At 34.2% G+C, this 20,906-nt stretch overlaps 1 long non-coding RNA gene across 1 annotated transcript in view; it reads left to right on the top strand.

The window, feature by feature from the left end:
- The window catches only part of LOC125095465 (uncharacterized), a 58,705-nt gene that overhangs the window by 4,977 nt on the left and 32,822 nt on the right, over window positions 1–20,906 (top strand). The window contains exon 2 of the long non-coding RNA XR_007125905.1: window positions 69–183. This is a non-coding gene — a long non-coding RNA (uncharacterized LOC125095465). The remainder of the gene's footprint in view (window positions 1–68; window positions 184–20,906) is intronic.

The raw sequence follows: 20,906 nt of genomic DNA, 5'->3' as shown, positions 1-20,906 counted from the left end.
TGGCAGACACTGTTGGTTGCTTCCTTGTCCTTCCCTCTTCCTCACCAACTGACTCTTGATTTTCTTAGGTGCCAAACTGAGCAGCCTCAGAGAAGTATCTGAGCAAGTCAGAGCAATCTGATTCCATTTTGCTTCTGGTTGGAGCACTGGAACTCAGCTATTCAGTTCTACTCAAGCAGAGAGGTAAGGTGCAGTCCATGAGCCATATATATATATATATATATATATATATATAGAGAGAGAGAGAGAGAGAGAGAGAGAGTGTTTCTTGATAAAAATAGAGATAGACCAGACAGAAGTTCCTTTGGCTGTCTTCTTTCTAAATGGGTCTATGAAAATATGTTCACTGGAGCTATGGCAGCTACTTTGTGACTAGGAAGAAAGAAGTAATGTGTTGAAATGCACAAATGCACATGGGGTGGGGCGCCTGGGTGGCTTAGTGGGTTAAGCCTCTGACTTTGGCTCAGGTCATGATCCCAGAGTCCTGGGTTGGAGTCCCAGCTTAGGCTCTGCTCAGAGGGGAGCCTGCTTCCCCCTCTCTCTCTGCCTGCCTCTCTGCCTACTTGTGATCTCTCTCTCTGTCAAGTAAGTAAAAATAAAATTTGAAAAAATGCAGATGGGAAGATGATAAGAGCTTTGTTTTTTATGTGAATTTTGACTTACGGAATCACTCACAATACCACCTATTTCCATATTGTTTGCTTTGTGACATACTTGACTTCATATTAAAGACACTGGGATCTGATATTCTGTTACTTGCAGCCAAATGGATGCTAATTGAAACTGTCCCCTAAATAGAAGATATAGTGCAAATGGCCTTGCCCATATCTTTGAAATATTATCAGTGTTTTTTACATCATTAAAAAAAAATGTCATCTGGCTTTCTTGCAGTCCAATTAGCCCTAAACCTCTCAAGTACAGGGTGTTACTTAATTACAAATTTTGTCTCCTCTTAAAATTCATATTTATAAGAAACTTAAAGCAGCTTTTAGTTTGTACTTTGTATTTGTGTCTTCACCTGATCTCAAGCCACTTTAAACAGAAAAAAACCCAAGATACTAATTTGTATTGCATTTGTCATCTCTCAAACTGTACTCCCCAAATCTAGAAAATATGAAGACAAAAGTTCATAATAGGTAAAATTTCTAATATGTATTACTTTAATTTCCTTCTTCTTTATCTTACAATTCTTATTTTATTTTAATCTTCAAGTAGAGCCAAATGGGTTACACAGCTCCTTCTTGATGATCAGCAATACCCACCTACCCCACCCCTAAAAACTGTCACACAAAACATACATTCTGTTAATGAAATTCTTTCTTTTTTGAGATTAAGATCAGTAGAAATGGATTAAGAGAGTGCTCTTTGACAAAAACTCTCATTTTCTTCCATTTGCATTTGGAATAAAATTCAAAGTTGTTACCACTGAGTGTTATGCTGCTAACTCTCTCTCTACCTGTGTCTTTATAAAATATCCCCACAGAGTCTCATAGTTGCAAAATTCTCCAAAGTATTTCCAAACACAGAGTCCAAGACTTTATAAACATAGGACCTGGGATTGTCTTTTCCCAGAGAGCTTCACTTCTCATTATTTTGCTTTTCCTGCAAATATTACCAACTCAGAGAGTTCTCTTCCGTTCACTCTACTGAAACTTCTGCTTCTCAGCTACTCAACACAAGATAGCTTTTGTTTGTTATTTCATATCACTTTTCCTTTCCTGAATACATATTTTAATCTATGTCCCTACTTCATTATTGCCAACCCTTTTTTCCCACCACTGACACCAAGTATGACCCATGAGAATACCTTGTAAATTTCACTCTCACTCATCATAATGCTTGGTAAACAAGTGTTTTGAAAATAGACTTTTGAATAAATACATGAGTAAATGAATAATGATTTATAATAATGATATAAATGAAAATGATTTTAGACTCCCTTTCCTTCTTTCATTCTCAGTGGCTTAAACTTCAGCCCACTCAGCAAGTTGATTCACCATTTCCTTTCTCTCTCAATGTTCATAAACAAATACAGTGTACTTCTTAGAAGTGCTCTGGTATCAGTTGTTTAATTATTATTTTTCTGCCATACCAGATAGGATAACCAGTATCCTTCCGGTAACATTTACACAGAGATAAAAAGTTTTTATTTTCATCCATCCAATTGAACTATGATTGGATTTTTTTGAACATTCTAAAAATATTTTTAAAGTTTAGGTACTCTAATTATCTGATATTCTAATTATCATATTCCTCATATTCATAATAAATATTTTATAACACAGAGTGGATTTTTTTCTGGAAAAATCTATGTATTCCTCTTTAGTAGCCATTAAATTAACAAACAAAATCAATTTATTAGTATCAGAGAGTTTGTAAGTATTATTGCACATAATTGAATTCAGGAAATATGACAAACACAAAAATAACAAAAACATAGGGTCATTTTCAACTACAAAAAAAGTATGGTGAATAATTTTTCATATTCAAATATTTTCTTGTTTATATAAATGTATTATATGCATGGATACCCACAATCACAACATTGTATATCCATTTAACATAATTCTATATTACTCTTTCCCCCTAATATTATGTTTCAAATATTCAGACTGATGTGGGACCTTATTTAAAATAGCTGTGTGATTAATTGTATTGGTGTGCATTGGCATTAGACCAATTTATATTAAAATGTTTCTGCAGGTGCCTTGGGGGCTCAGTTAGTTAAATGTCTTACTCTTGATTTCTGCTCAGGACATGATCTCAGGGTTGTGAGATCAGCCCCATGTTGGTTCTGTGCTCAGCAGGGCAACTGTTTAAGATTCTCTCCCTCTCCCTCTTCATCTGCTATTCCCCATGCTTGTGCACTCTTTCTCTAATAAATAAATAAATAAATAAATAGATCTTTAAAATGTCATTTGTTAAATATTAACAGTGATTTTTGAATTGTTACACATTTCTTAGAGCTACAAATTCCTCATTTGCAAAACAGATAATGTCTAAATTTAGAAATGTTATAGTAATTAAATTACATAAAAATATATATGTATATGTGTTATATATAATAAAGTATGTGATTATGTATATATAATATTCATATATGCACATATATACATACACATATTTTATACATAATGTATATATATATATATCAGTACCTGGTGGTTATTATTTTCAAAAGTTCTTCATATTGCATGTCACAGTAGCTACCCAATATATATTTCTGATTGAATTTTGTTCCATTACAGCTATGAACTTTAATTTATTGAATGATTTTTATGTCTTGGGATATTTACCTTTTTCTGATTATGATGTATAACAAATGTTTTAGGAAGTATTTCTATTAATACAAAAGTTTAATATGAAAATAGACATACAAATTTAGATAGGGACAGAAACCTTTTTCCTTTTTTTAAAAGATTTTATTTATTTATTTGAACGTGTGCGCACATGAGAGAGAGAGAGAGAGAGAATGAGCGGGGGTGGGAGTGTAGAGGGGGAGGGACAAACAGATTCCCTGATGAATGCAGAGCCTGACATGGGCTCCATTCCAGGATCCTGAGATCATGACCTGAGCTGAAGTCATGCTTAACCGACTCAGCCACCCAAGCGTCCTCAGAAACTTTTTTCTTAGTTATTCTCCAAGAACAGCTCTACTTATATTAAGGCACATTTACATAATCCTCTCTTTTCATAGAAAATACCTTTAGAATTCATGTACTTGAAAGCATTTACTGGAGCCACCTACAATGTCTTGATAATATAAGTTACATATTGCATATTGAATAAAAGATTAATGTTGTAAAGAGTTATGCTTCTAGATCTGTGTTTATAAACAAAGCATGATGTTCCCTTCTGCCCTTTTCCTCCCCATCCTACTCTGCATGGGTGGTTTAGGATTATGCAAGGCTTTCTTGAAAGTTCCAGTGATTGAGGTTGGAGTGGGCATTTAGTTTTGAGCTGGCAGAAGTGGTAAACACCCTGAGTTGCACGGACCCTCTATACAAAAGTAGTAATCTATTTTGAAATGTCAGAACTAACCTCATTTGAAATAATGAGAGGTAGATGTATAATATCTATATGGAATTAAAATTAAGATTTTGAATTTGTAATGTTAGAAGATACCAAGCCTTCAAAAAAACAATAGTATCAGAATCCTCTACCTTTAATTAAAAGAAAATTTTTCTAAAAATATATTAAATTTGACATCTTAGGTTTTCTTGTTATATTATCTTGTGTACTGTAACCACATATCATTCTCAAAGCATGAAAAATTTGTTTAACCCTTTCCAATTATTTTTACCTCTTTTTATGTTATACATGTTTTTGTTTTGGCTAGAAATTCCAAATGAAAATGCTAAATAAAAAAAGTTTAGGGCTCCTGGGTGGCTCAGTTGGTTGGGCAACTGCCTTCGGCTCGGGTCATGATCCTGGAGTCCTGGGATCGAGTCCCACATCAGGCTCCTTGCTCGGCGGAGAGTCTGCTTCTCCTGCTGACCTCTCTACTCTCATGCTCTCTCTCTCTCAAATAAATAAAAATAAAATCTTTTAAAAAAAAAGTTTATAGTGGTCATCATTTTTTTATTGCTTCTTGTAATAGTGGAAAAAATTAGAAATTCTTTATAATCCATTGTTATTTTAATAAAATTTTAAATTTCTTACTACTTTGATTAAGACTTTATCTTATAGCCTTTAAAAATTATCAACAATCATTCTTATATCTTGCATGGTTTTTAAATTGTTTTGTCTATAATAGTTAAAGTAGTGTATGTACAATGTTAAATTTCTCAGTTGTGTAAAAATTCAAATGATACATATGACTACAAATACATATGACTATGGTTTTAGATTTTTTAAAAAGGAATAGTGCTTCCTTTTAAGATTTAACAGGGAATAAATCATTCCTTCAAATAAAGACCAACTATCATTATATATATATATATATATATATATATATATATATATATACACACACACACACACACACATATTTATATATATAAAAATAAAAGAATATAAAATTATATATATATACACACATATACATAAATCATATGTACATATATAATTTTATATTCTTTTATTTATTACTCTTATAAATCTTTAATTCAATCCAATTTTTTCTGGTAGAGTCTTTGGTCATCTAATTCTTTAGTAAGTAAAATCAGTGCTGTTCTTCATAGATCTTTCCCTGCTTGGGTTACAGCTGCTTTTATGTTCTCTGGTGATTTGTTGGTCTATGTACTCAAATCCATATTGCCTTCTTTCTCAAACTGTTTCAAGTTTATCATCCAGTTCCATCTGGTCAGTGTAATCACGTTAACCATTTACCATCTGTTTAATCTGTTCATACTCTGTTAATACCACTGAAGGAAGACAGGGACTCCACTAGATATCCCTACCCTCTGACCTCAGCTGCATTTCAGGCTGGACAGCAAACAGGCTGGACAGGCCAAACACCACACACTAGAGGCACTTTCACTGGCTTCAAATTTGCTTTCAACTTCAAGGTAACATTCTTTTTACCTAAACCTCAATTCTTCTTCTCATATATATCATTATTGTTTAAACTTTGATGGTCCATTTTCAGCCTGTTGGACTATATTGCCTAACCTCTATAAAAATCTTGTGAAATGAAGAAAAACTACAGATGCTTACTGACAAGATTTAGAGGAATGTTAAATAAAGTAATTAAAGTCCTTAGAAGTGTGCCTGGTAAATCAGCAGTGCTCAGTAAATGTTAGCAATTACTATTACTTATCATAATCACCAAATCTTCCCCAAATTATTTTACTTTACATAAATGACTACTAGTGGTATTGGAAAATCCTTCATTATTTAAATAGTATTAAAATGTTGATATTAGAAATGATAAGATATGTACTATGAAGGACATTTTAGTCACTTAAAATTAATTGCTCATGAAATAGTCTATTACACATTAAAGTCAGAACTATAGAATTTAAAAGAGGTAAGGACTCAAGATTTTCCTATTTTGGGGTGCCTTGATGGCTCAGTCAGTTAAGCATCCAATTCTTGATTTTAGTTCTGGTCCTGATCTCAGGGTCATGAGATTGAGCCCCGCCTTGGGCTCTGTGCTCACTGAGGAGTCTGCTTAAAGATTCTCTTCCTCTGTCCCTCTCCATCGCCATCCCCACCCACTCACATGCTCTTTTTAAAAAATAAATAAATAAATCTTTTCAAAAAAAGATTTTCCTTATTTTAAGATCTTCAATCAATGAAAAAGCCAGAAAGAATGTGATTTGTCCAAGGACCTTCCATCAAAGCCTCACCAAAGCAATTAATATTAGAGGAAAATAGGTTTGGTACATGTTAAAAATCAATTTCTGTGTTTCATCATTCACCAAGATTATCAGAAACTATGGAATATCAAACAAACAGGCCCTTATTCTGGTTATCATTTCTAATGTTATTTTAATATATGTTTTAAGAGTGGAATTTCAACTGAGGATTCAATTCACTGGCTAATTAATTTTATTTATATTAGAGAAACAGAGTGCCTAATATGTGCTACCATTAAGCTAAGTAAGTATTTTATAAATAACACCAAACTTGAGCTTCATATAACCCTATTAAATAAGTACTCCTAGTATTCTCACTTCTTTAAAGATTTTTTTAAAGATGAATTTGCTCTTTCAAACAAACATTGGTCCCAATTCTTGCACGCAAACTTCCTCATATTTCATTGTTTCCCAGTCAAACTGTGTTTATCTGGCTGATCAAGCCCTCTACTTCCAGGCATAATCAGGTAAAATGAGATGAAATAGGGCATTTGAGTTTATAACCAGTTTTTTATCATTTACCCTCTATGATTGTAGTCTAGGAAGACTGTGACCCTAGAAAATGACTGTATAAATATATGTTTGCAAGGTGCTTTGTTGAAAGACTCCTTGCCAGGTTCCATATCTCTTTCATTATCAGGTGGCCTCTAAAAGAAACCTTAGATACATCTAATAATTGCACAAATAAATTCAAGAATTTTTTGGCTACCGTGCAATAAGGAGTAATTTGGTGAAGCTCTGATTTCATAGTGTAATAGCATGTATTATAGTACCTGTAAACATACCATAATTCTTCTGTCCAGTTTCTTACTAAAGTTTTAAGTATTTAAAGTTGCCTAATAACACAGTGGTAGTGTGACTCACGTATGTTCCTCAATCAGACTTTGGTTTCTTTTTCTTAAATTTTTTAGTATCCTTTTCCATTGATTTCCTTTACCAAAAAGTGTTTGCTCAGCTTTTGAAATATGCAAGAGATTAGGGTTGCTCATACACTGATTACCATTTTACTGCAGGATTTCTGAAACATGTATCTCCTTGTTATATATATCCCAAACCATAGCTTCTGTGAAATACCTAAGCTTTAGATTTGCATTTCAAAGAAGATTGCAAACTTTCCATTATAATAAAAGTAACTATTTGATGCTTTCATGGAAAACAATCTTTAAGTTCTATTTAATCTGCAAGGTCAACTCTAGATCTAGCATTTTTATTACACAGAGTTAGGATTCAGAGGTTTTATATTTGGAAGCTTTTATTTAACTATTGATTTTATGCTTATCTTTTTCTATCTCTTTGACTGATAATGCAGAAGTAATGCAAATAGGTACAAAAGAGTATTCAGTAAAATTTTTGGAAATAGGTATAATGGAAAAGCACTATTTCCATCTAGATATCTGAATTACATCTGATTAAATGCAGAACTAAGATACTCGGTAGGGATGAAAGCATCCACAGGCCATTTCCTTCTTAGGAAGGACTTGTCATTTGCTTTATTGAATTTAAATCATTTAGAACTCTTTAATGTCCTCGGCTCTATGATAAAATCTGATTTTCTAATTTAACCAATTTGTTTTCATGCTTAAGATGGAACAATGGCCTTTTCAAATTCTTTCTTTACTAGTACAAGCACCCATAATCTTCAGGCCTTATACACGTGTTGGGAATACAAAATTGTTTTCCCATTCTTATTTAGAGGATTAGTAGGCTACACATGTATTTGTAATCAATATAAGCATCATAGTAGAGATTTCTCATGTAGCACATATGTAGCAGGTAAGAAGGAATCCAGTTCTATTTAGAAAAAGAAGAAATAGCAAGGTAGGAATGAATAAGGGTTTCAGGAGTCCTCACTGGTTCTGAGACTGGTGAAGAGGGCTGGCTCTCCCTCCCCTGTGTATACCACACTGTTTGAATTCATTTACTTTAGTTATTTCTAGTTTTGGGTAATAACAAGTGAAGTTCTTGTGAACAAGCCAAGTTCTTCTTCATGTACAAGTCAATGTAGAAACACTCCCTTTCATTTCTCTTCGATGAATGCTAAGAGTGCATTTTCTGGCTCATGGAGTCCATATATGTTTCCCTTTCTGAAAAACTTCCCAACCATGTTCCAAAATGGTTATATCATTTTACATTCCCACAAATAGTGTGTGAGAGTTCCATTTGTTCCATATGTTTGTCAATACTTGGTAGTCAGTCTTTTTGCTTTTAGCCATTCTGAGTGTGCAGTAGTATCATATTGTGATTCTAATTTGCATTTCTCTGATGACTAATGATGTTGGGTATCCTTTCATACACCTATTTCAGGTCCTTATTTGGTGAAGCATCTGATCAAATAGTTTGCTCATTTTAAAAATTGGATTGCTGGTTTTCATATGAACCTTGAAAATGTGTTTTGTTCTGGATACAAGTAACTTATCAGATATATTATTTATAAACACTTTTTAATACAACCCATATCTTGTATTTTTCCTCTTAGTGGTATATTTCAAAGAACAGAAGTTTTACATTTTGATAAAGCAAATCTATAATTTTTTTGGCTAGATTGTGATTTTGGTATTGTTTTTAAGAAATTGTTGCCTAATCCGAGGTTACAAAGATTTTCTCTCATCTTTTGTTCCAGAAGTTCTATAGTTTCAGGTTTTGCCTTTGCGTGTATGATTCATTTTGAATTACTGTTTTAATATGGTGTGAACTAAGGAACAACGCTCTTTAAAAAATATATGAATATCCAGTCTTCCCAATACAATTTCTGCAAGATCTGTACTTTCTCCTTTGAACTGCTTTTGCTCGTTAATCAAAAATCAGTTGTCCATGTAAGTCAGTGTGTTTTCACGATGCTTTATTCTGTTCCGTTGTCTATTTGCTTACCTTTAAACTGAAATTTGAAATCAGGTACTGTTAGTCCTTTAACTTGGTTCTTTTTAAAGATTATTTTGGCTCTTTAAGTCCTTTGCATTTTGAAATGAATTTTAAAATCAGCTTATGAATTTCTGAAAAATTATAGTTGGAATACTGATAAGGACTGTGTTCCATCTGTAATAAATTTGGGTAGTATTGCATTTTAGCAGTAGTAATTTTTCTGAGTCATGGACGCTGGATGTTTTTCCATTTATCTAGAGTTCCTTGAATTTTTCTGACCAGCGTTTTGTGCTTTTCACACTTTTTGTTAAATTTAACCTTAAGTACCAATTATTTTATACTTTCATATATTTTATATTATTTTATACTTTGATGTTATGGTAAATATTATTTGTCTTAATTTTTCAATTGTTCATTGCTATTATGTAAAATACAATTATTTTTTGTAGCTTACTCTTTTAGTCTGCAACCTTGCTGAACTCACTTATTAGTTCTAGTAGTCCCTTATGTAGATCTCATTGGATTTTCTATATAAATGGCCATGCTGTCTCCATTTAAAGACAGTTATGTTTTTTTCCTTTACATCCTGGATGCCTTTTATTTATCTGTCTTTTAGCTTGCTAATTTGGTGTATTGCATTGATTGATTTTCAAATGTTGAACTAAACTTGAATCCTAGGATAAACCACATTAGGACATGGGGTATTTAGATCCATAGATGGATTGTTATGTAGATAGAGTCAATTTGCTAAAATTTTGTTTAAAATTTTGGCTCTTGGGTTCATGAGGGAATTTGTGCTGTTTTTTATTCCATTTTTTTTTGTTTGTTTTTTGTAGTGTCTGTGTCTCATTTTGATATTAGAATCTTGCTAACCCAATAAAACAAGTTAAGAAGTCTTTACTATGTTTCAATTTTTTGAAAAAATTTTTTTAGAATTGATAATATTTCTTCCTTGAATAATATAATCACTCTACTAGTTAAGCCATCTGGATCAGGAGCATTCCTCCCAGTAAATGTTTTAACAAGAAATTTAATTTCTTTAATATCAATTCTCATTCTTGATAACTGAACCTTTTGTTTTTTCTCTTCCCCTTACCCCCAACTATCTGAGAAGAAGTTTATCAATTTCATTGGTCTTCTCAAAGGATCAGCTCTGGATTTCATTGATTTTCTATTTTCCTATTTTTCTAGTTTATGGATTTCTACTCAGATCTCTATTCTTTCCCTTCCTCTTCTTTGAATTTTATATTTCCTTTTTTCTTAATTTCTTATGGTGGTTGCTGAGACAAATGACTTAACAAAGCATTTCTGTTTTTATAGTATAGGCATGTAGCCCTATAAATTAATTATCTTCTAAGTATCCTTATTTCTTCATTAACATCCCACATATTTTAAAATATTTTGTTTTGATTTTCACTCAGTTAAAATACTTTATAACTTTTGTTTTTATGTATTCTTTGGATTATGTGTTAGTTGGAAGTATGTTATTTAGCTGCCTAATATTTTGTGATTTTATAGAGATCTGTTACTAATTTCTAACTTAATCACATTAGGATTAGAGACAGTACCATTAAAATAATTGATGTTTGTTCATGGCCCAGATTAAGATCTATCTCAATAAATATCCCACCTATTCTAGAAAAATATGTGAATTTCACTTTTGTTAGGTACAGGGTTCTTTAGATATCACGACAGTAAAGTTAGTCAATATATTCTATTTTTTTTAAAGATTTTATTTATTTATTTGTCAGAGAGCGAGAGAGCACAAGTAGGTAGAGTGGCAGGCATATAAGAGGGAGAAGCAGGCTCTCTGCTGAGCATGGAGCCCAATGTGGGGCTCGATCCCACACTCCAGGATCATGACCCCAGATGAAGGCAGCCCCAACTGAGCCACCAAGGCACCCCATAGTCACTATATTCTTACTGACTTTATATGCTCTTTTTCTGTCAATTATCATTAGAATCGTATTCAATTCTCAACTTGTAATTGTGGCATTGGTTAGTTCTCATTATAGTTCTGTCAGTTGCAACTTCATGTATTTTGGATTTGGTTAATAGATGTGTAATGTTTAGGTGCATTAGGTCTTCTTGATAGGTTGACCTCTTTATCACTATGGTAATATGGTAATACTTTTTTGCATAGACATATTTTGTTTGACACTCATAGAGCCAACCTAGCTTTCTTTTGTTTGGTGTTAGCATGATATAATTTTTTTATTCACTTACTAATTTGTGTCTATATTCAATGTACATTTAGCTTAGGTATCACATAGTTGGGTCTTGCTATTTAAAATTCAACCTGGCACTTTTTGACATTTAATTGAGGTTTCCCATACTGGAAAACAATTTGGTAGTATCAGCCATTTTATTCTTCATAGTTCAAAAATACAAATAGAATTCCCATGAATTTCCCAAACAGGCAGAAATGAAATTTTTAATGCAATATTGTCTGGTGGTAAGAAATAGGGGGCAATCTAGGGGCCCATCATTGAGAAGTGGATGCAGATAGGAGGATACAAACTAAGAAATACTTTGAAGTGTTAAAAGCCAAAAAATCTACTGTGATAAGCAATGTGCTTAGATCTTTAACCAATGTTGAGTAAAAATATCACATAGAAAACTCTCTATATCAAAATGCCATTTATCTAAATGTATGTTCAAAATACATGCCAAGCTATATAATTAAAAGAATTTATAAAAACTCAAGGTTACATACTAAGCACTTTGGATAGAGGGGAATATAAGAAGGGAATAAGCAAAAGAGAAAATGAATAGATGCATGAATAATATGTAACTAAAACTAAATGGTAATTTACTCCTCAGATCCAAAAATTAATTAAAACAATTAACTAATTAATTTGTAAAAGATTTTATTTATTTCTTTATTTGAGAGAGAGTGTGCAAGCATGAGTGGGGGGAGGGCCAAGAGGGAGAGGGAGAGAATCTCAAGCAAGAGTCTGTGTTGTGGAGGAACTAGAAGCAGGGCTTAATCCCATGACCCTAAGATCATGACCTGAGCTCTGACCAAGAGTCAGATGCTTAATTGATTGAGCCACCCAGGCAACTCTAAAAATTAATTAAAATTTAAAATGAAAAATAAAATAATTATAATATTTTATCACAATTATTTCATTTACCATTAAGGAAATAAACCTTTGAACCAGGTGTTTGTAAGACAGAAGGTATACTTATGAAGTTATTGATTATTTATTACCCTCTAGAGTATGCTCATATTAGTTATCATGAAAATTAGCTTAGTATGAATTACAGAAATATATTTAAGTACTTTATGTTTCTGTTAATTCATGCATGCCATTATGCAATTATCAAGAAATGTTAAGCAGAGATCAGACAATTACTGACCCTAATCAAAGTCAGACTTTACAATTAACTAGAGTTAGATTATGAGCTTGAATTTTAGTCATGTCTAGACAGTTTCTAACATAGCCTTCTTAATCATCCACACCCAATATCTCTGGGGAAAAAAAAAAAAAGTAAAAGGATGGCAGTAAAACTAAGACTCAAATGCAATGTGTTTCCTGAGTTTGAATCAAACTTCCACTAACTATGTATTTGATGGATCTGAAATTTAAAAAACCAATCATTTACACAATATTGTATGTCAAATATATTTCAATTAAAACTCTGTCACGACTGCCAACAACCGAGGCCTCGTCTGAGAACAGCCTGAGCCGCAGCTGGCATACAGAGCTCTTCAGGGGGCACTGTTCACTTCACTGTCTCCTAGATGTGTATATTTATTATGACAGTTTTTGGCAAATGGCAGTCAACTCTCTAAAAAATGTGGTGATTTTCTAATGCTCCCACAAGTGACATTCAGGCCAGCCTCGGTCCTGAGAGCAGCATCACCAGTTTAAATGAGGTATTGATGTCATTTTCACTCACACCTACTACCTCCTTCAGTTCAGGTTATCTTCCTCTTTTACTTTATTCCTGAAAAGCAGAAAGACCTTTTACTATCTCTCTTGGGTAATCTAATACTTAGGTCGGTACATATATCTGTTTTTACTCTTTAAACGACAGGCCCTACCCTGGCATGTTTGGTCTTCACTTCATATAGAAGAATGTCAAGTGTGAGCTCCTTCATTTGTAATTTCTCAGATATAATCAAATTTAGATAAACAAACTCAATAGATGTCACCCATAACCAAAAATGAACAAATGGATACATAAATAAATAACCTTTAGTTTGGTACATTTAGTATATAATTTTCATTGAACTTTGTGAATTTTATGTCTGGCTTGTCCCAAGACCTCCAGCACAGTGTCCTGTGTGTGCATACGTGTGTGTAACTTATATTGTATCTTTATATCCAGGGTACACTGAGTTGTCCCACTAGGTTTGCCAAAAGTACTCATTATCTAATTTTCTTTTATTCCAGAGGAGAAGTTAGACTTTATTTTGAAAGTACTGTGTCAGAGATCCTAAAGATCACAGTCAGGTTTGATGATTTTCTGGAAGGATTCATAGAATTCAGAAGAGCTGTTACACTTCTGATTATGGTTTATTACAATGAAAGGATCCAGAATACCATTAGGGAAGGAAAAAGATGCTTACAATGGAGTCTAGGAGAGTCAAGGATGATCTTCCATTTGTCCTCCCTCAATAAAGTCACAGGGACAAAGTTACCAGCAACAGTGTGTCACAACACATATGATACGTTGTCAATCAAGGAGGCTCACTTGAGCCTTGGCCTCCAGGGTGTTTATTGGAGGTCAGTTACTTTGGCATGTAGCTCCTAAAAGTGAAGCTGACACCTGTGATCCAGGATTTAAAAAAAAAAAAAAAAAAAAAAGACTCTCACCATAAACTGCATTGTTATTATAAACTACCTGGCATGCTCCAAGATTTCAAATATACAAAGATACTTTCATTAGGCAGGATGTTCCAAGGGTTCAGAGATTATCTCCAGGAGCTGGTGAAGGTTAGTTCTGAAGACTATGGAATGCAAAGAGTTTTAACAACCTAGATCTGCTGATTTAACTCTTACACAGTAAATTAGAAGATACAGGGATATGGAATAGCGAGCTTCTCTTTCTCATTTTTGTTTAGTGGCATCATTATAAAAGGATGGAGGCAGTAGCAATTGGTAAAATGGCCTGATAAAGAAATGTTCCTTGAAACTACTATTTTTTACTTAAATTGAACATATACTTAGGAGGATAAGAGGAGCTGCAGTTATCTCACCATATCCAAACTGATTCTTGGTAGTTCTATTTCTCTAATATCTTCTGGCAGAAATTTCCAGTGGGAAACTTCCAGAAGAATGGACAACTGTTAAGTGTGATTCTTGTGTTCCCGTTGACACACTTAGTCTGGAATCTTACACCAGCTAATGGTCTACATGGCATCCTTTGTTCACTGAGTGCATACTCTGGGAGCCATAACTGTATTTTCTGGATCTACTCTCGTTCCCTGGCATTTCTCCATTAGCAATTTGGATGTAATGGTGTGGTGTGCTTGGCTCAATTTGATGGCAAGCTTTCAAGTGAGGCTGCTGATTATTACACCACAGTTCAACAACTCTGGGTGATAGTGCACAAAAACATAACCTTTCCGTTATGCCTGTGGCATTTGGCAGGGCACACAAGTGCAGATAGACCATTAGCAGAAAGAACCCATTATCATTCATAGTTGATCCTGGGCACTCAGAATCCAGGATGCGGTGCAAAACATGGCTTTCTTCTTTCCATGTGCCTCTTTTCAGTCTACACACAAACTTCTTTAAGTGGGTTCCTGGAATCTCCTTAATTCTTAAACTTGTCATTTCACTTTTACTTCTCTGGGTTCAGTACAGAATTCCAGCTTCATCCTGCTTATGGCCAGTTTAGTTGATGTCATTGAGCTAGGTTTGCTCCTTAAGTCTGAAACCAGAGAGATCAGGTGATCCTATGTGGCCTAGATTAGAAAGACACATTTAAATGTGAACACTATAAAGGACCATTATATTCAAGAAATTGCAAATTTCAGCTAATAGGAATATCACTTTGCTCTCGTGGACTAAATTTGGTGTTTTTTATGTTTAAAATCCTGGAGACCAGATTAGGGATTATAACTATCCTCTTCATATCATAATATGAATAGGATATTCTCAACATTTTCTTTGCTTTTATCTAATGGAACCATTACTGTTAACAGAAAGCTTATCAGAAATGCAAATTCTTGGGGCGGGCACCTGGATGACTCGGTCGGTAAGCATCCAACTTCTGATTTTGGCTCAGGTCATGATCAGAGTTGTGAGATCAAGCCCCATGTCAGCCTCCATGCTCAGTGCAGAGTCTGCTTAGAATGCTTTCTCTCCCTTTCCTTCTGTCCTTCTCCCTGCTAATGTGTGCACTAAATAAATAAAATCTTTTTGAAAAAAGGAAAAGAAATGCAAATTCTCAGGCCCACATAGACATACTGACTCAGAAGCTCTGGAGGTGGTTCCCAAAAATTTGTGTTTTTAATAAATCCTTCAAGTACTTCTGAGAACACCCAAGTTTGAAAGCACTGCCTTAAAAAAATAAGAAAATGGAAAATAAGTATTTGTTTAGGAATTGGAAATTAAGGATTAATGTTATTAGTATAGCTTATGCTTGCGATAAAAGAAAAAAAAACATGGAGTTAAGTTATGGTTTGGACGGTGAATAGATCTAGGAAGACAATGGATGATAGATACATATATTGTCTCAGTCATTCCATCTAAACAAAAATGTTTGCTGCTTTGCCAAAATTTCTTCCTTTTGTCAAATAAAGCAGTTCATCCATGAACAGTAATTTTTGACTTGAGAGGGCTCCCTTTGCTTCTATGGATCTGATAATTGAGAAGCTCTTTCTTCCCATTTTTTTGAAAGTAAATTTTGTGTAAATATGCAAATGGAATTATGTCCCTGCTTCCAATGGAACAGATTAGATTGCCTGGAGGGATGGTATCTTGTCAAGGTCAAACTTGTTTCTGACATATAGGACCTGTGTAGAGATGCAGAAGGAGGATAAATTACAGATTATCTAGATCACTTATGATGTTTCCCACAAAAGGAAACAAAGCAAATGGTGGTGTAGACCAGAATAAGTCAATTCTTTCTTTAGAAAGGTCAATATCCACACCCATCTCTTAGAAATTTATCAATCCAGAAGACAGACACTTCTGTCATCAGATTGCTTACCCTTGGCCCAGGAGACTTAGATTTTGCAGATAGAGATCTGTGTGGCTTCTACTTTTGTTTAGTTCCCGGGTCTAAGAGAAATGTATTTAAAGTTTTAAAGTATGTTAAAAAAATGGGAGAAAATATCTAGAAATTACTCAACTCAGTCTTAAAACAATTTTACTATATGTACATATTGTTTCTCCCTGTTCTAATCAGGAGAAAAACTCTGGACTCAAAATCAAGAAACCATGTATAGCCCCAGCAGGGTATTTTTCAGTAAGTATGCTCCTAGTCTTGAAAAGTAACAGAGGGCCAGCTAAAGTTGCTGTTACATATTAAACAAGATCTACACGTGTCCTGCATATCAATTTGACTATCTCATTGTCACTTTGTGGGGTTGGCAGAACAAACATCCCACCAAAGATTATGTTTTTTTAATCCCTGGAATTTGTAAATATTATACCTTATGTAGAAAAGAGGGCATGGCAAATGTGATTAAGGTTATGATATGGAGATTATTCTGGATTATCTATGTAAACCCAATCTAATAATGAATCCGTAAAAGCAGACAAACTTTCCTGATGGTGGTTGGAGAGAGATGTGACTGGAAGAAGTTCAGAGAGATGTAGTATAAGAACAATGTGTCTCCCAGTTTCTAGGTCTGAGGTGTAGGGGCTGCATCCAAAGACTGGAGAGAGTTTTCTGGGACCTGAGAATGGCCGTTAGCTGATGGCCAGCAGGGAAATGGGGACCTCCGAACTTCCACTGCAAGAAACTAAATTCTGCCAAGAGAAGAATGAGCAAATAAACAGATTCTCCCTAAAGCCTGCAGGAAAAGGAACACAGTCCTGCTGACATTTTGATTTTATACTAGGGAAGCCCATACCACACTTCTGACCTACAACAACTATAAGATGATAAAATTGTATTGCTTTAACTCAGGTTTGTGGTAATTTGTTATGGCAGCAGTAGAAAACTGATACCCTTCAAACCTAATATTTCAAAAATCTATCTTTTAACATCGCTCTAAACCGGATCCTCCTCCAAGTTTCCCTGTCTCCATGAATGGAGTCATCATTCACTGATGTTCATGCCCTCCCATCGATTTTAGGCGTATCCATCTACGGGATAAAAGCCTCTGTCAGCATGATCTTTCTAAGAATGACGAGGGGAAATGGGCATTGGGCAGATCACTGGCAGTGTCTGCCACGTGCAGAACATGTGAACAAGTCCATTGCTGAGATATATGTAGCCCAGGAGACGGGTACAAATGGAGGGTGTATGTGCCACTTGTCTGCATCTCTAGAGTGTGCTACATCAGTGAACAAATTTCTAATATGCTGTCTCTTCTGACTTGTCAGATAGATCTTAAAGTCCAGGTAGACAAGATTTGAATTTAGGATTCTCAAACTCCTGGTGGTTCTGTTTCTGTCTATAGTATTGCAAAGAGAGCTGGGACATACCCAGACCCTAACGCATGGGACTCAGAGAAGGGCCCCCTCAGCACAGTTACAAAAGATGAACAAAAAAGTAAAAATGCTCAGTCTTCATCATTATTATGCTCTAGTTGGCAGACAGGGAATAAATGAGAAACATAAATATGCGGTGAGTTGTAGATTGTGACAAATCCAATTTCACTAAATGTCGTCAAATTTTTATGAAAGTGGTTATATCAGTTTTCTATTGCTGTGTAACAAATCACTACAAACTTAGTAACTTGAAACAAAATATGTTTATTAACTCACAAGTTCTGCATTCAGAAATTTGGACCTGGCTTAATTGGATCTTTGTTAGGGTCTTCCAAGTCTTCCATCAAGGTGTTGGCTGAACTGAATTTCCATTCTGGTGAGTCAACTGAAGAAAAATCTAATTTCAAGCTCCTTGCTAGCAAAATTCATTTTCTTGCACCTGTATCATAGGGGGCCCTGTTTCTCCCCCACCTGGATGTTAGCCAGAAGTTCTTCTGTTGTTCTAGAGATCACCTACATTTCCTAGGAGCTGCCAATAGTTCCTATCATGAAGGCTTCTCTAAGGTGAATGCTTACTTCAATAAAACTACACAGTGCTTGGAATCTTTGACTTCAGAGAAGGCCAAGCTCCTAGGGACAGTCAGTTCACTAAGGCAGGCCAATTCAAGATATTTTCTTTTCATTAACTCAAAAACAAGCAGTAACAAACCTTAATTATAGCTGCAATACTTTTTGACCTCTCTATATTCTATAGATTAGAAGGAAGTTACCGGTCTCGCTCATACTCAGGGGATTATATGGAAGAGAAATGCCAGGGGACTGGGACCACTGGAGCAACTTTAGGGTCTTTATGACACATGGAGTATATGATATATTTTATGTTGTTGGATATTCTTTTTATTTTTTGATGTTGAATATTCTTGACAACACTTGGTGCTGTCAGTTGTTTTATTCATCTATAGGGTATGAATTGCTTTATCTTACTGCTTTCAGTTGGCATTTCTTTCATTATTAGTCATATTGACTTTTTTCATTTTTTAATTTTATAATCCTCATTAGGATTTCCTTTTCATTGTATTCACTGTTTATCTCTTTTGCTCTTATTTTCTCAGATTTTTAATAACTATTTGCCTTATGGGATGCAGCCAATATACAATTATGTGACATTAAAATTCCTTCCACTACAATTTCTGTTGTGACTTTTTTTTAACATTAATATAATTTAACTAATCTTTTTATGTTTCATGATTTTTGGAACATTTTAAAGAAATGTCTCATGTATAAATTCATAAAGGAACTTCTCTCTCTCTTAAGTTTCAAATATTTGTATTAAAAATTAGTTATTTAATTGACATGGAATTTTTGTGTGTGAGTGGTAGGGATTTGTATTTATGTTTTCCCATATGTGTGTCAGTTACTGGATCTATTTACAGAAGTATCATCTTTGTCTACTTTTTATTTTTCCATCCCATCCAATATCCGATTCTAATCTTGCCTGGGGTTTTATTTTTGTCATTGGATGATTTTTACCAATACCACAATATGTTATTCTATAATAAGCCTTGATATTTAATGGAACTTAATATGTGGAACTTACATTTTTTTCTTCTTCAAAGTTGACATTTTTGTTTTTGGCCTTTTCTTTTTAATACACATTTTAATATTAATTTATTTTCTCAGATCAAAGGGATTAAAAATAAGGTGGGGAATTTTGGTTAGAAGTGCATTGTTTTTATATACTGATGTCAGTGTAATTGACCTTATCATATTGTTATCTTCCTATAAATAAACATGAGATATCTATTCATTTATTCATTCATTTTTCCACAAATGTGAGCTGCCTATTCATTTATTACATTTTCCTTTTTCCTTTTAAAGGTTTTCTTTATTTATTAGAGGGAGACAGTGAGTGAGAGAGAGAGAGCATGGGCAGGGGGAGGGGGAGGGGGAGAAGCAGGCTCCCCACTGAGCAGAGAGCCTGATGTGGGGTTCGATCCCAGGGTCCTGGGATCATTACCAGCCACTGAGGTACCCCTAAAATATATTTAAAGATTTTATTTATCTGTTTATTTTAGAGAGGGAGAGCCTGAGCAGTGGGGGGAGGGGCAGAGGGAGAGGGAGAAAGAGAAAGAATCTCAAGTAGACTCCCCTCAGAGCTTGGAGCCCAGAATGCGACTGGATCCCACCACCCTGAGACCACAGCCAAAATCAAGAGTCAGATGCTCAACCAACTGAGCCACCCAGTCACCCCTAAAATGTATTTAGAAGTATATTTTTCTTTTTTGTTTCCAAACATAAGTTCTGTATTTGTTTAAGAATTATTGATCTCTAATTTACTTTCAGAGTAATTTAGAGTTGAAAGAATTGAGAAAAGAAAGGTTATGGGCCTGAGGTCAAAGCAAATAGGTAGAGTGGAAAATCAAACACGGGCTATGTGAATTCATGTCTGAATTTTTATAATTATCCATGCTACATCCCATTTCACTTCCTTTCTTCGTGTGTTTGTGAATTTTGAGTGTATCAAATCATTTAATATTTATAGTAATAAAGTATACTAACACATTTAGTTATAAAATGACTTTAACAGTTTAACTGGAAAAATGTGTCAACATAACTTATAATTGACTTTTAAGAAATACGAGCATCTGAGGGTGCCTGGATGGCTCAGTTGATTAAGTGACTGCCTTTGGCTCAGGTCATGATCCCGGAGTCCTGGGATCGAGTCCCACATCAGGCTCCCAGCTCCACAGGGAGTCTGCTTCTCCCTCTGACCTTCTCCCTTCTCATACTCTCTCTCACTGTCTCTCTCTCAAATGGATAAATAAAATAAAAAAAAGAAAGAAATATGAGCATCTGAATTTATTAGAGTGGCAAAGATATATACAATAACTTACAGGAAAAGCAATGACTAAATCTGTATTATCAAATAAGTTAATTACAGTGGCCAGGTATGTATATATTATTTTGAATCCATTAGAAAATTTCAGAGAAATACTAGCAAAAAAAAATCTATAAATTTAATATCAAGTTTCTATTGCAAGTGCTAGGAAAACTCCTGAAATGCTCCATAGACTTATTTTACTATAGTAATTCAGATGGTCTGAATTGATTGAAATGGAAAATT

The sequence above is a fragment of the Lutra lutra genome, chromosome 3 (assembly GCF_902655055.1).
Source record: "Lutra lutra chromosome 3, mLutLut1.2, whole genome shotgun sequence".
Classification (NCBI taxonomy): Eukaryota; Metazoa; Chordata; class Mammalia; order Carnivora; family Mustelidae; genus Lutra; species Lutra lutra.
Note: the sequence above shows the minus strand (reverse complement) of the source record. Positions and strands in the feature narration are given on the sequence as shown.